Raw genomic sequence first — 6,899 nt, 5'->3', positions numbered from 1 at the left:
ATATTTGAATTATTAATGTAGTTAAGAATAAGTATATATCATAAATGAAGGTTTTTTTTTAAATAATCGATAGAGGGTGTTGTTTTTTGTATTCTTGCGATATTCGTATTTCGTTAAGCGTAGGTGGCTTATGTAATGCTTGTTAGATTTAATTGTGTTGGTTTGTTTTTTACGTGTAACGTCTTCAAATCAAAGAGCAAGTTAATTAAAATGTAATTAAGGAAAATGATAAAGAAATTAAGGTTGGAAAATTGTTACGGGGAAGGTATGTGCGTCACTTTCGTATTTATCATTTGAATTTGTCTTTCAGTACACCATTCGATAAATACTAAGTATCGATATGCTTTTTACGTAATATTTCATATACCTAAAACACTTACTTCTGAAATCCAATGCTGACTCGTAGTCAGCATTGGATTTCAGAAGTAATAGGTATTAAGACTTGTCATTTTTGCTGATAGAATGGAATTATTAACATTAGAATATTTTAGGCTTGAGGGACATTCTTTTTACACATCGTGTAGACCAATTGTGGGTTTATTACAAAAGGGAGACCTGTTTCTGTAATTTACTTACATTTTCTATGAAGGTGACCACAGCAAAGGATGGAGGGGGTGATTCACATACGAAATATTTCTGAATATTACAAACGTTTTGACAGACTACTACATAATAATTGATTTATAAATTATGACGGCAAATAGGTTTGGATAATCGGCTAGCTTATAGGATAGGAAACTGGTTTTCAAATAGATATCAAAGGGTTGTGTATATAGGAATTATGTCTCTGAGCAGGGGAGTTGCTAGAGTCTCACACTGTTCTGTCATGGAAGAACTAAGTATCTCTTTGTTAATGGCACTGCGAGTGGTATGCAAGCCAATATTCAGCTGCTTGTAGATTATGCAAAGTTGGACACAGCCATTAGGAATGACGCTGAGGTACTGCTACTTCAAAGCTATTTGAATAGATTGGTTATGTGTGTAGACAAGCAAGGACATCAGGTCAATATCAATAAATGTAAGGTTTTGCATTTTGAAACTCGGGACTGTAATGTTATTTATCACAGTGGTGGGTGTTGTCTTACAGAAGATGGAGGAAGAGTAGGATATATATATGAACACTGCTTGGAAAGAAGAGAATACACTATAGTGTGAGGAGCACACAGTCATGGTGCCCACCATAATAGAAATTACTTTACACATGTGTACAATAGCGATAAATGAGGATTTTGGACCATCCTTCCTGTAGACATGTAATGAGGCCCAGTGTTTCAAAAATTTGCCGAAGAGATATGCCTGCAACATGGCATCCTATCACAGTGCTTCTTTCAAGCTCTGTCAGTTCTCTTCTCGCAGCCATTTCACCCAGATAGAGCTGCACTGACTTAGGAGCTTATACCGGCTACAAACAGATGACACTTTACATGGCACGATAAAAAGGAGTAAATGGGAAGGAATATGAGGCTGGTTATATGAATTGGGGGGGGGGGGTGGCTGCTAGACATTAGAGGGTGATGTATGGTGGAATGGGATCAAGCCGAATGACGGGGACTAGTGGAGGGCCCAGGTCTCTGCACTAGGACTACTACTCTTTAATTTGTACATTAATGTTATTATTATTATTATTATTATTATTATTATTATTATTATTATTATTATTATTATTATAGCAGAAGATTTGAAGGAGGATATTCAGTTGCTTGCTGATTATGCAAACTAAGGAAGGCAATAGATGATAAAGGCGATGTAGACATCTTACAGGATGATTTAACTAAATTGGCAGTGTGGGCAAAGGACAATAATTATTAATTCAATGTTGTAAAATGTAAGGTAATGCACTTCGGAATGAAAAGATTACACACTTCGTATTATATTGCTGGGACTAGTTTACTGGTGATGATAATGGATAGAGATTTGAAATTCAGGTTGAAACCGGTCTGGGTAGTGACCCCACCCATAATGCATTGCAGTATACATCTTCTAGTGAGATGTGCTTTACATTATGTAAAATACTAAGAATAGTGATCAGAGCTTTACCCACCTTTACAATGAGTTGTCCTGGTGTTGTATCATCTTTAGACTTGAGCTTTGTTTCAGGCGCAAACTTAATTGTTTGCATACTTGGGATTAGGAGTTAAAATAACTTGTTATCCTAATATATATATATATATTTTTTTTTTTTGGTAAAAATAATAATATACTGACTAAAAACACCAAGAAAGGAAGGAAAAACTTTAATAAACACGACTAGGTCACACACACACACACACACACACACACACACACACACACACACACACACACACACACACACACACACACACACACACACACACACACACACACACACACACACACACACAAGGCCTATAGAAAATACTTACTTGCGTAATCTGACGAATTCTTTACTGAAGTCTTAATCACTAAAAATGAATGTATGTCGAACCTATATTGAACTTAACAATATTATTATTTTTATTTTTATTTATTTATTTTTTTTTGCGAGTAAAATTATTCATTGGAGATTTGATTGTATCCTATTTTTTTATTTATTTATTTTATTTTATTTTATTTATTTATTTATTTTTTTTTTTTGTATTCTCATTTTCATTCATTATGAGACCAGCTTGGAAATCGTCAACTTCCTTTTTACAGCACTCGTTTCCGCCTACTTCCGGAGTCTACAACCGGTAGGAAGTTTGCTGTTCATTCGATTTTTAATCAATAGTTCCGGTACGAACAGCGGTAATCAGCGAAAATAGAATTGTACATTTTATTAAAACATTTTATTTTTTTTTATCCTTAAAACAAATCAGACTAAATACAAGTGCATTCGGTTTGTAATTTCTCTGTAGAACCAAAGTATTCTTTTTTGAATAATATAAGCACGTAAATACAAGATAGATATTTAATTAGCCAAATATTTCGGTCTGAAAATTGCAGACCATCTTCAGTGGCACTACAAGAACAGTTTTAAAAAATACAAGGTGGAATACTAACAATATATCATTTAAAAATAGAACAAACGCCTCAGATTTCTTAGAAAAATTGAAACATATCTCATTGCAACCTAAGATCTTATAACAAAGCAACCTAAGATCTTATAACTAAGATCTATATCAAAGCTCACCATAAGATCTTACAGATCTTATGGTGAGCTTTGATATAGAATCTTTATATGCAAATGTACCTCTCAAGGAGATTTTAAAATTACTGGCTGACATCTTTCCAGAAGACATAAAACTATTCGATTTCGTCATACACTCTGGATAATTCTTATGTCAAAACAAATTTTACAGCCAAGAAGAAGGAACGGCCATGGGAAGTCCTCTCTCTCCTTCTTTATTTAGAACATCTAGAAAAAGTCCTCTTCTCATCTATTTTCCCTCAACCATCCTTTCGGGTAAGATATATAGATGACATCTTTACTATATGGCCTCACAACAAGACTCCTTACCTTTTTTTTTTTAAAACAGGTAAGGAGTCTTATCATTTTTAGATGTTCTCCTCATCCGGTCACCTTCAAATACTCTTACAACTACAATTTACAGGAAACCAACCTTCACAGGTCGGTATATTCTTAAAGAATAAGCCCATCATCCTTGTCAAAAAACAGGAATCATAAAATGTCTAATCAGAAGAGCCAAAACTAATTGTTCTACTTCTGATTTTCTACAGAAAGAACTTTCTACTATCCAACAACACATGAAACTCAATGGCTTTTCCGAAAAGAGTACACAGCATCTTCTCGATTCTTATAATACACCACTAAACAACAACGATTCAATACGTCGAGTTCCAGGTCCATACATCTCCGGGATTTCAGAACCTATCTCCAGAATTCTGAAGAAATATGAGTTAACAGCTACGTATTCACCTATTAACAAATTATCTTCCCATTTTCCATCTCCTAAAGACAAACGATCAACTATGTCTCTTCCTGGAGTTTATCAAATTCCCTGCAACTGTGATCTCTCCTATTTTGGGCAAACTGGACGCTCTCTTAAAAAAAGAATCCAAGAACATCAATCCTCCATTCATCACAACAAACCTGAAAAATCTGGATTGGCTCAGCACGGGATTGAAACCAAGCACAATATCCTTTGGTCAAAAACTCGCCTCTCACATAGATCCCGCTATAAAGTTGAACGTTTATTCAAAGAAAGCGTAGAGGCATTATTCCATCGTCCTAACCTGAATCGGAATGGCTGTATATCTGTATCAAAAATCTGGGAAAGTCTAATCAGGATAACTCATTAATTCATATTAATTTTATGTTATTTAATATTATAAAATAATATCTTTATTTCAATCATGTCTCTGCTTAAAAATATTCCCTTTAATACTTAGTGATATAACATCACGCGGCTTGTTCTATTTTTAAATGATCTCTTGTTAGTATTCCACCTTGTATTTTTTAAAACTGTTCTTGTAGTGCCACGGAAGATGGTCTGCAATTTACAGACCGAAATATTTGGCTAATTAAATATCTTTCTTGTGTTTACGTGCTTATATTATTCAATCTTTAGGTCACAAGTATCCTTAAAATATCAAAGTATTCTTTTTTGTTGCTTCTGCTGTTTGTTTTTTTGAAATATTGAATATCGTGATTTGAGATTAATTTTCAAAAAAATGTCTTTTTTCAGCTTGTAATTTATTAAGAAGAACTATGGAGGGCACTCTTAAGCAGTTGTTGTTGTTGTTGTTCTTGGATCATCTTCAGTTGTTTTTATGCCACTGAAATAAAAACTAATGTCTGAAAATGAGTTTTTCGATTCTCTTGAGTCATTTTCTCAAGATTCACTGTGTGCGAATAATAAATCTACAAAGCAAAACGCTGTTAAAAAAGTTGATACAGGTCGTATCGCAAGCACCAAGATAAAAAATCCTAGAAACACAATTGTTTACTCAGATCCGATACCTCAACGTGTCAGGACTTATTTCTGCAAGGCAACACACCAGCACAAAACGTTACTGTCAACGAATGCTAAAGTAAGCAAATCGTGTAATACTTTAAACAATAATGCATGTCCGAAAGATAGGGGAGATTTACAATTATTGTCTACGAAGAATACAGGAAGAACCGTATTAAAATGTGAATTTGATACACCTTCGCAGGACCGCATAAAAAGATGCACAATTAGGTCTCAATCTTCATATAATTCTCTTCAAGTACATCGGAAAATACTCACGTCAAATTCAGTACAATCAGTTCACCAAAAATCTCTTGACTTTTCAAATTCGGATAAAGAGACGAAAAAGAGTGCTTATAAATGTATAAAAAATAACAGGTTCCCCCAAAAAGAAATAAATTTGGATCTGCCGATATCCTCTCCAAAAATAATTAAGATTTCAAGACCAAAAAATAATCAGAATTGTAACAATTCCTCTGTAATCGAGGTGTTTATGCCTGAAATTTGTACGAAAACTGAAAACCAGTCACTTAAAAATGATTCATTACCTCTGGATACTTTTTCTCCAATTTCTTCTAATGTGGCTTCTAGTAAAACCACGAATTATGCCCATTGCAACGAGGTCAAACGAAGAGATTCTGGGTTGGCGACTAGTGCTTGTATAAACCAAAAGTCTGTGAATGCAACATCAGCGATTCATTTGAAGTCTAAAAATCGAAAAAAATGGCCTTCAACTAAATCTATTAACTTTAAGATGTCTGAAGAAGAGCAAAATGAAAATGGGAACGTCACAATAACAGATGCTATTGATGTTTCGCAAAATGTTGACAAGACTGACGCTAATGCCCTGAAAGAAACTAGTGCTAATATTGTGGGAACATGTAACGAAAACAAAATTGATAAGTTAAAAACTAATCTTGTATCTAAAAATTTATCTAGCACTGACTCACCTCAAATAAAGTTGCCTTCTACTGTCATTGCTCCTTATCATCAACCACAAATCGGAATGTTAAACTCGTGCTTGAGTCCTTACTATTCCAATGGGTCCCGTGCAGCGGATGTGGTAGTCTCAAGGTTGCCACCGAATTTTTTACAGTTGAACACTATCCGACAGTTAAAAATAATGCAAAGTAAAACTTACAAGCAAATATATTTGGAGGAAAAGGCAAGGAATGCTGCCCTAGCAGAAAAGAAAAGACAAATGCCTTCAACAGAACGCAGATCCCCTCCTCAGGAAAAGTCATTCCCAAGAGTTAGTACTTTGTCTGGATTCGTTAGCAATGAAAATAAACATGTGGAAAGGCCTTCTGGAGATAAGAAAATTGTGCATGCTGAGCAGCACACAAGGAATCTAAACAACCGCCTTCATATAGCAAACACTAAGGAATCCACGACCATTGCTCAAAGTCCTCAGATAAAAGCGATTAAAAATAAGTATTTCACAAGAAGACAAATAGAAATGATAACGCCCACTAACATGGATTGCTTGAGGAAGAGAGGATCCGAAAATCATCGGTACTGGAAATCCACGTCACCAGTAACTACCATTATTGGACAACATCACAGTGCTTTTGAGCAAGAAAATCATTTGGCTTCTGTCTCAAATAGAACTTATGATGATGGTCAGCGCTACATTGACGATTGTCCATATCCTAATTCGGATAGTAGATTTAGTAGTTTACCATTTAGTCGTGGGACTTGTGAAGACAATAGAATTCATCCGAATCGCCAAAAAATGGAAAGATACACTTGTCGCCCTATCAGTGACCGCAGTTGGATAGACAGGTAAGCAAATATGGCAAATTGATTGTGATTTATAGGATTATATTTATTACTTAAAGTAGTTTAATAGTCTTAAACTTTTAACGCTTTTTGATATACAAATGATCAGATGTTTTATAAACATGTTCATTAATTTTCAAAATTGATGAGTTAATTTTTTCCTTTCTTCCTGCTTTACGCTTATGTAGATCCACACCGTACATG

The sequence above is a fragment of the Typopeltis vanoorti genome, chromosome 5 (genome assembly GCF_054136105.1).
Source record: "Typopeltis vanoorti isolate ZY-2024b chromosome 5, IOZ_Tvanoo_1.0, whole genome shotgun sequence".
NCBI classification, from domain to species: domain Eukaryota; kingdom Metazoa; phylum Arthropoda; class Arachnida; order Uropygi; family Thelyphonidae; genus Typopeltis; species Typopeltis vanoorti.
Note: the sequence above shows the minus strand (reverse complement) of the source record.